The sequence below is a fragment of the Carlito syrichta genome, unplaced genomic scaffold (genome assembly GCF_000164805.1).
Source record: "Carlito syrichta isolate Samal-C Ts95f unplaced genomic scaffold, Tarsius_syrichta-2.0.1 Scaffold303292, whole genome shotgun sequence".
Taxonomy (NCBI): domain Eukaryota; kingdom Metazoa; phylum Chordata; class Mammalia; order Primates; family Tarsiidae; genus Carlito; species Carlito syrichta.
Window position 1 is genome coordinate 150,176 of NW_007247388.1, and position 9,822 is coordinate 159,997.

At 39.9% G+C, this 9,822-nt stretch overlaps 1 protein-coding gene across 1 annotated transcript in view; it reads left to right on the plus strand.

The window, feature by feature from the left end:
• Positions 1 to 76: 76 nt before the first annotated feature.
• Positions 77 to 9,822, plus strand: part of ZNF644 (zinc finger protein 644) — a 104,972-nt gene continuing 95,226 nt past the window's right edge. The window contains exon 1 of the mRNA XM_021712468.1: positions 77 to 218. The gene's annotated coding sequence lies outside the window, so the exon portion shown is untranslated. The remainder of the gene's footprint in view (positions 219 to 9,822) is intronic.

The window sequence follows — 9,822 nt, forward strand, 5'->3', positions numbered from 1 at the left end:
CAAGAGGTAAATGGCTCGCCGCGTCGGGTCGCCAGGGGCTCGGTGGGTGTCCAGCTAAAGCTTTTTGCCTCTCCAGGTCTGGGCCCCTGGCCTTTGTGTCCCCGGGAGCTTCCTCTCTGCCCGAGCAAAGCAGGTGTGCTCCACTTCTGCCGGGAACCCGAAGAAGCGTGGTCCCAGCCCCTTGTCGGTGATTGGAAACGTAGGTGGTGGAGCTAAAGGTTTCTGGTTGCCAACTTGCACCGACGACTCTCTCTCTTCCTGTGGGATCCTTCTGTGGTTTAGCAGCCTAGCGGACAAGTTTTCTCGAACTGCTTTGAGGCGCGTTGCCTTGGACCTAGCTGTTCTGAAACTTTGGTGTTGCGACTTCAGATTCCGTGTGCTCATCCCGCTCAGCGAGGGGCCTGGATGATGGTCCCGTCTCGTACACAAGTTCGTACTGTCAATAGAAGTAGCAACACACCGTGGTCTGTGATGTCCAGTCCTGACTAATGTCACGCTTGCTGCATCTGGGTAATAGTTGAGATTGGCCTTCGTCCTCCCTGCGGTCGTTTGCTTTAGTGCACTGTTTTTGGTGTTTTTTTTTTTTGGTCCCACGAGATAGGAAAGGATGTATTTCAAAAAGATAGACAACTGAAGCCCCTCAAAGAAAGGAAACCTGACTATTTGCCCTCAGTACCGTGTGTAAGTATCCAGGGAACTTGATGGCAGCAAGTTTGCATTTTGGTAGGTGTGCTAAGAAAAAGAACTGGTTTTTATATGCTTATAATTTAGCTTAGACATTTTAATAGGTGAAAGATACAGTGGTATGTATAATGCTGTTAAAGTCACGGTGGTGTAAGTCCTAACCGGTTTTGAGTCGGAGTCTCACTCTGTCGCCCAGGCTGGAGTGCGGTGGGACGCTCACGGCCACCACAGTCTCGACCTGCGGGGCTCAGGCAATCCTTCCGCCTCAACCTTTCAAGTAGCTGGAATTACAGGCGTGCGCCACCAGGCCCGGCTAATTTTTTGGTTTTATTGTAGAGAGAGGGCTCGCCAGTTTGCCCAGGTTGGTCTCGAACTCGTGAGCTCAGGCAGTCCTCTCCCCTCGGCCTCCCAAAGTGCTGGGATTATAGGCTTGTGCCACCGCGCCGGCCAGTACTAGCCTTTTTAACAGAATAAAGTTATACTGCGCTGTCATCATACTTTGTGTTGGTACTAACTAGTGAAATGCAAAATTTTGAAGCAGCAAATGTTTTGGGTTTGCCATTAGCAACACAAATTACTGTATGTATATCTCTGTTTCCCCAGATTGAAATTTGAACTTTTCAACATTACTTGAAACTTTCATTTTGTTGTTTGTTTTCAGATATATATTTTTCCTTTTTTTAGCTTTTCTTCTAATAGAGAACAGTCTTGTTGCGTTAATGAATAGGAGCTATGTTAACACTACCAAAATGTATTCCTGGATCATACACTTTTACAGTGGAATGAATTGCACTGTCAAAGTAGAGAACAACTACTCTTTTGCAGTATTGAAGACCAGGGATATTTAAGATAGTGATGAAGTGAAGATTGTCTTTCAACTTCCACCCCATTGCTGTTTTCATTTGTCGTATTGCTGGGATGAGAGGGTGAATATCTGTAACTAATAATGGATAAAAACCAAAATAGGGGAGCGTGTTACTGAGAATACTTGCTAATTATTGTGATATTCATGAGAACTTCTGTGACAAGTTAAAAACTTATTTAATGTTATATGGTGACTTAGTTTTCAAAATGACTTTCAGAGAAACATTCAGATACAGAATACAGAAATTTCATGTAATTTCAGAGTATTGTTGCTTCTGAATTTTGAGATTTTTCCCAAAGCAGTCTTTACCCAGAAATTGAAAAATTAAAAAACAACTACCATCAGCTATTTGGTAAACTTCTTGGGAAGTTTGAAATAACTGCCATTATTTCTAGTTATTACATAAGACAAATGACATAGATGCTGAAAACAGTGGTGCTGCTGCCTTTTATTTTGTAATAATGTTTTGGTTGGATAAACGAACACGCTGCTCAGAATACTCCTCTTGTTTAAAACAACTTAAAGACTACAGCTACTGAGTGGTAGCTCTGTGAGGCATGTTAGAAAATTCAACAAGTTGTAAAATCATTTATAGTAGGGATCTCACGGTGATTTTTAACTTCCTTGGATGTCAAATTTAGCAAAAAAGTGCAATTGTTTCAAAGTTTTAAAGCTTTCTTGGGTCATTTAAGGCGCTTTTTACCTTACTGATTTTTCTGAGAAAGTTGATAAACTACTTCATGATTTTCAACACTTTGTAAATGAGTGGATTTAACTACACTTAAGTTTTGTGATAATTAGGGTTACTTTCAGGTTACTTATAAAGTGAGTCTGCCACCTGCAAACATTTTTATTTTAATTTGTCATTAAAGTTGTAAGAGAGTTTTGGTTGAACTGAGACTGTAATGGGTAGCAGAAGGCGAAACGAGACTCGGGGAGAGTCAGTAGAAGTGGTGGGGAGATCTGCAGTTTAAGAGAAAGGTCAAGTGTGGTTTTCCATCATCCATATTACTGTCAGTTGTTCAGGGCTACTTATTTAGACTTCTTTCTTAGAATGTGATTCTGGAAGGAAAAGAGTGAATCTTATTCTTGTGGGAATGCTTTTCTCGGGACTGTTTTTCAGTCAGCTCTTTAAGGCAATTGTAGCTTCTGACAAATGTAGAAATTGGCATGTTGAAGTATCAAGCCCTAATTTTGCTGAGCACTGGCTTTAGCAGTTATTTAAGAAAGTGTTTAAAAAATGCTTGAGATGGAGAACCTTGCAAAATAAGACATAAGAATGAAGGGTGGATACTATAACACTTTGGATACATATTCAAATGAGCCTTAAGTGTTTTTACATTTGTTATTAATCCCTCTGGTATAGAGAATATCTATTGTGTACATAGAGAGTCTGTAAATATTAAAGTTATGAGGTGTAGCGTTGATTGAAGCAGTTCTAGAAGTGGTGCTTTTCACTCAGGTTTGTTAAAGGGGAATAGGTAGCTGCTGTTAATAATGCAAACCATTTATACCATTGAGTTTTGAGAGATTTGAGAATCATCCAACTGATGCTAGCACTAGCTCACCCTGCTGGGTGGCTGAAGTATTTCTCCTCTTCCCCTCCTAAAAGCAAATGTGCAGATCACAGGAGACCTGGAGGGTTGGTCTGGGGTAGAACACCAAATTCAAGTCAGTCTTTCTTTAGGGAGACAAAGTTCCCTTGAAAAAGGTGTTTTCTCATCTCTAAGGCCTCAGTTGCTGCACTCTCTACCTAGATCTGCCAAGTTGACCTGTGGAGTTAGTATCCTTTTTTGGAACTTAACTGGGAACTCATAGGTGATTGTGGAGAGTTAGTATGTTTTTATTCTTTTAAAGTCAAGTTAAGAAATCCTTTGACAATTGAGAGATGTTAGGAAGAAAAAAGGTCCTGTGAGCTAACTTTCCAGGAGGAAAAAGCAGAGAATTCAAGAGGAAGAGGAGGAGGAGCCTGCCAGCACCAAAGCAGTGACAGTGCACTCATCTCTTGGATGGGGGGCAGTGAGACTGGATGAAGGTTAACGTTTCTAAGCCATTTCCTTTCCTCTCTCCCTGTACTACTCTTTGCCCTACTCCTTCTGTCTGCAAGCTGTTGCCTTCTCATTTCATTTGAAATTCTCGGAACTGGGTCTTGTAAGTGAGAGTATAGATAAACGATTTGTTCCTTGACATTTAATTTTGGTCTAGATTATGGTAGAATTGAAGTTCATTAGAGTGATAAATACAGATTTTATGTATTAAGCCTTTTGGCTTGTGTATCATTCAAGTTGCAAATGTAGCTTTAAAAAAACTTTCTATAGACCAGATGCAATGACTCCTGTAATCCCAGCACTTTGAGAGGCAGAGACAGGAGTCCAGGGGTTGGAGACCAGCCTGGGCAACTTGGTGAGACTTTGTATCTACAGTAAGTCAAAAAATTAACTGTGCGTGGTGGTGCACGCTTGTAGTTCCAGTTGTTTGGAAGGCTAAGGGGGAAGGATCACCTGAACCCAGCAGGTCGAGGCTATGGTGGCTGTGAGCATGCCACTGCACCACCGTGCTCCAGCTTGGGTGACAGAGTGAGACTCTTACTCAAAACAAACAAACAGACAAAAACCACAACTTTTTACAAACTCTGTAAGCATAAATATGAGCCAAATACGCAATTGAAAATAAAAAGCACTGAATAAAGTGTTAAAATTATTTTACAGTTTACAAAGGATATTTTCTATAATAATTGATAGACATCTTTTATAGTCTATTAATTATTTAATTTTTAAAAAAGATTAATTTTACTTGCAAGTATCTGTTTCATCAGTTTCTTGAGGAAGATGTTAAAATATAGTCATGTTTCTGTCAACCCAAGGAGTATATATTTATTAAACGAATCCTATACATACCAGAAGACTTACTATATAAAATGTATATATTTTATATAGTAATATATAGTAAGCAGTACTATATATTTACTACTCTAACCAACTTCAGTTCTACTGCATCCTAGACTAACAATTAAATTTCAGCATGACGGTGATCCCCTAAGATTGTAATAATGTATTTTTGTTTTATCTTTTGTATATTTAGATATGTTTAGGCACGTTGTTATAAAGGAAGTTAGAGGCAGGCATCAAGGTGTGCCTTCTTCGATTCTAGCAGCAAAACCTTATAACTAGGTTAAATAGTTCAGGAATACATTCTCTTTTATGACTGTTTACTGATGAGTAGATAGATATACTTGGGAATGAGTGCATTTAGTAAAATTTTTTCCCAAACTCTAGTGTGTTGGTTTGCTTTTTTACAGCATCCTGAATTTCTTCTGTTTACTTAAAAGTTTTGACATGAGAGTGGTGGTGACCATTAGTAGAGAAGAGAGTGAGTGGCTATATGTATCTGTTATAATATACATATAAGCCCTAAATGAGGATGACGTGTGACTGGTGACAGTAACTACGTGGCGGGGGACGGGGAGAAATGTGATCTTTTCATTGGATAGTCTGAGTCGTACGAATTTTTCCGAACAGCATTTCCTTTTGCTGTTTTCCTATCCATACTTTTGTGATGTCTGTTTGGGCATAGTTTTTAAGTTATCATTTCCCTTCCTTAATTTTCTTTTTACCACCTACCTCCTCCCACCACATCTACAGATTTTAAGCTTTTAAACAAAATTGTAAAAAGGCAGCTAATAAAAATAATTTTAAGCTTACATGAAGGAGTTGCTATTATGAAATATTAGAAGCTTTTCATTTGTGCTTGAAAAATATTTTCAGGCTGGGCTCGGTGGCTCAGTCTGTAATCCGCGCTTTGGGAGGCCGAGGTGAGTGAGTTGCCTGAGCCCATGGGTTCGAGACCTGCCTGGGCAACTTGGCGAGACGTCATCTCTACAGTAAATAAAAAAAAAAATTAGCCGGGTGTGTTAGTGGGTGCCTGTTGTTCCAGCTACTTGGAAGGCTGAGGCAGAAGGATCGCTGGAGCCCAGCAGGTCCAGGCTACAGTGACTGGGAGCGGCCACTGCACTCAAGCTTGGGCGACAGAGTGAGACTCCAACTCAAAAAAAAAAAGAAAAATATTTTCAACAGTTTGGAAAATAAAGGGGAAAGTCATCCATAATCTTTTTACCATTATATAATCATTATTATTAAAGGGAAGGGAGATGACACGGACTTTAATTAAGCATCTACTATGTGCTCCTTTTACTAATTCTGCAATGTATATATTCCCATTATTCATGTGAGGAAACAGGTCATATAGATAGTTATTAGTGGAGCAAGTTTGAACCTAGGTGTTTTCATGAGAAAGGTTCAGATGAGACCTTTCTGTACTGCCTTCCTGTCCTGTCTCTATACTTAGCTTTTTACCTAGTTGTTACACAATTTGTAAGTTTTATCTCCTGGTCTTAAAACTTAACATTATAAAAGCATTTTTCTGTCTACCCTTATTTCAAGTGGTGTCTTATTGCCCACATTGTCTATTCATACCACCATATAAAGGTTCTTTGTCTTGACTGCTGGACATTGGTACAGTGATACTGGTCAAAATGGAAGCTGCCTTTTTCCTTACTGAGTAAGATGAAGAAAATCAAGCTTAATCAGAACTAATACTCTATGGGACTAGGATTGCTACACGTTTAATCATGCTATCCTTTCTGGTGTAGCATTTAACTCAAAATTGGATATAAGTAAAATGTAGATGACATATTCAATTTATAGCTATCTGATAACAGCTTTTTTTTTTTCCTTTTACATTTTTACACTTTGAAATCCCTTAAGATTACTTGTTAAAAATCTTTTTTTTTTTTTTTTTTTTGAGTTGCAGTCTCACTCTGTCACCCAGACTGGAGTGCAGTGGCCACTCCTGGCCACCGAAGCCTCGACCTGCTGGGCTCTGGCGATCCTTCTACCTCAGCCTTCCGAGTAGCTGGAACTACAGGCACGCACTACCACGCCTGGCTAATTTTTTGATTTATTGTAGAGATGAGGTCTCGTCAAGTTGCCCAGGTGGATCTCGAACCCGTGGGCTCAGGCAATCCACTCACCTCAGCCTCCCAAGGCATGGGATTACAGGCTGAGCCACCGAGCCCAGCTTGTTAAAAATCTTAAAATGGCATTCCTAATATAGTATTTATAAAAGTGAAGAATAGCTTAATATTGAATTATTGCACTCATTGGGAAGAATGCGCTTATATATTAAGAGATATAGTATACTTGACAATTGCTAGGAGAGTATATTTAATTTAATTTAATTAATTTATTTTTTTTGAGTAGGAGTCTCACTCTATTGCCCAGGCTGGAGGACAGTGGCATACTCATGGCCACCACAGCCTTGATCTGCTGGGCTTAGATGATCCTTCTGCCTCAGCCTTCCAAGACAGTATATTTTAAACATTTGCTCAGGGTTTCGAGACCAGCCTGAGCAACATTGTGAGACCTCATCTCTACAATAAATGGAAAAAATCAGCTGGGCTTGGTGGCACATAGCTGTGGTTCCAGCTACTTGGAAGGATCACTTGAGCCCAGCAGGTCGAAGCTGCGGTGGTCGTGAGCATGCCACTGCACTCCAACCTGGGTGGCAAGAGTGAGACTCCAACTTAAAAAAAAAGGGGGTGGAGTGGGCATGGGAAAGCATTCTACTTAGGAAATATTGTTGCTCTGTGATTAGCAATATGATGGATATTGATTTAAAAGGGTGAGAACTGAGAAACATTTTTAAATTGAGCAAATATTGGTGACTTTTGTTAAAACATTTAGGCATAACATATACAGTAAAGTGTACAAGTCTTATTAGTACATCTTGGTGAATTTTTACATATAAATGCATGCAGGTAAGTACCTTCTAACCAGGTCAAGATATAGAACATTTTTCTGCATGAAAAAAGTGCTTTGTGCCCCCTCCTGTTAATTCCTCCTCACAGAAGTAACCACCGTTATGACCTCTGTCACCACAGATGAGTTTTACTTGTTTCTGAATTTGCTTATGGCATATTTGTCCTCCTTTCTAAGGGGAGTGAGAATTGGTGCTTGAATCTGTCTCTCTCTTTTCTGTCCTTGTTTGGCATTGTTGTGTGGATTTGGAGGTAAATCAGATGATAGCTAGTTCTATGGCCCTTCTTCCCCGCTCCCCCAGTGTGGTTTATATCAGAGAGATACCTTTTAGTGTTATTCATTAATAGTAACCCTTAGAAGTTAGTTTAATGACCTGAAACAGTTTAGAATGCAGAGACTTGAATTGCCTCTACAGATAATGTAGTTGTCTGGCTTGCTTTCATTACAGTATTCTCCAGGCATGTAGCCAAGAAGTAGGTGGAGGAGGTTGTGGATTGCCTCCTTATATAGATGCCGTTTGGAGCTTCTTTTGAAGTAGCTTCTAGGCATCATGTATGTTAGCTATCAGGCATTTCAGGTTGCTTGTTATAGTATTTGGGTATTTCTGGTGATTGTAGAGGTAATAAATAGCTGTACTTCTGTTTACACGTAGGCATCTACCTATCAACCTGAAAGTAGAATGTAACTAGAATGTTACCTTATGGACAGTTGCATAAAAGTTTGAATGGTTAAAAATCATGAGGAAGACTATAAGTTATACTAAGAACTAAAACAAAATTGTTGATCATAATTTTTACTTCTAGTGCTTGAATCAGTTTTTTAAAAAATGGGATTAGTAGTGTAGCATTATTTTTCGTAAGTACTACGCAGTGGGAGACTTATTGTGGTATACAATTATTATTAATTGGTGCTCTCAGAAGAAAAATATATTTCTGAAATATGTTATAATAAAACTTAAAAAGTACATAATAATAATATATGTACCATTACATTCTAGTATACTTAGTTTTGAAGAATGGATATGTTTTATAAACTGCAGAAATGGAGATGAAGAGACTTCTTCATTAACGTTTAGAATATGAATGCTTGTGAGCTTATAGATGAAAATGTTTATTCTATATAAAGAAGTTTTGTCTTTTGGAATTTGTAATACGTTTGCTTAATACACTCTTTCTCTAAGGATTTTATTTTATTTTTGTTTTTTATTTTTTTTGAGTTGGAGTCTCACTCTGTCGCCCAGACTGGAGTGCAGTGGCCGCTCCCGGCCACTGCAGCCTCGACCTGCTGGGCTCCGGAGATCCTTCCGCCTCAGCCTTCCAAGTACCCGGAATTACAGACGCGCGCTACCATGCCCATCTGAATTTTTGATTTATTGTAGAGATGAGGTCTTGCTGCCCAGGCGGGTCTCGAACCCACGGACTCAGGCAGTCCACTCACCTTAGCCTCCCAAAGGCGTGGGATTACAGGCTGAGCCACCAACCCTGGCTTCTCTAAGGATTTTAATAGCTATCTTGAAGAAATAATAAAACTTCATCTATCAACTTTTCTTGTTGAAACTTTTGTGAAAGATAGAAGGCTAAAGCAAAATTGGTTAGATTAGACATTGAAAAAATATGTGGCTGGGCACTGTGGCTCGTGCCTATAATCCAGGCGGTTAGGGAGGCCGAGGTGAGAGGACTGCCTGAGCCCACAGGTTTGAGCAACTTGGTGAGACCTCATCTCTACAACAAATCAAAAAATTAGCCGGGCATGGTGGCAGCTGCCTGAAGTTCCAGCAACTTGGAAGGCTGAGGCAGAAGGATCGCCAGAGCCCAGCAGGTCGAGGCTGCGGTGGCAGGGAGCATGCCACTACCCTTCAGCCTGGATAACAGAGTGAGACTCCAACTCAAAAAAAAAAAAAAATGAGTTCTACTGAAGGTCATTGAACAGAATTACATTAATTATGAAAAAGATTGGCAGCCAGATACAGCATGATTGAAGAAGTGATTGCATTCAGGAGGGCCAATTAGAAGTTACCATCTTGGTGGGTAGGGGAGGATGTGTTAAGAGTAAGGTTAGGTGATTTAAAGTAGTCAAATATTGTAGCCCTTAAGTTTGTTGTACAGAGCTAAATTAAGAATGAAATAATTTTGTCATCTGGTATGCAAAATAAATTTACTTGGAGATACAATTTGCATATGAATTATTAACACTGATTGAGATACATCTGTCTGCCTTTTTCTGTAAAAACTGATTTGAGATTTTTTCCTAGTTAGTTTGAAAACTAAGTACAGAGCTGGGCTCGGTGGCTCAGCCTGTAATCCCGTGCTTTGGGAGGCTGAGGTGAGTGGATTGCCTGAGCCCACGGGTTCGAGACTCGCCTGGGCAACTTGGCGAGACCTCATCTCTACAATAAATAAAAAGTTAGCCAGGCGTGGTAGCGCGCACCTGTAGTTCCAGTTACTTGGAAGGCTGAGG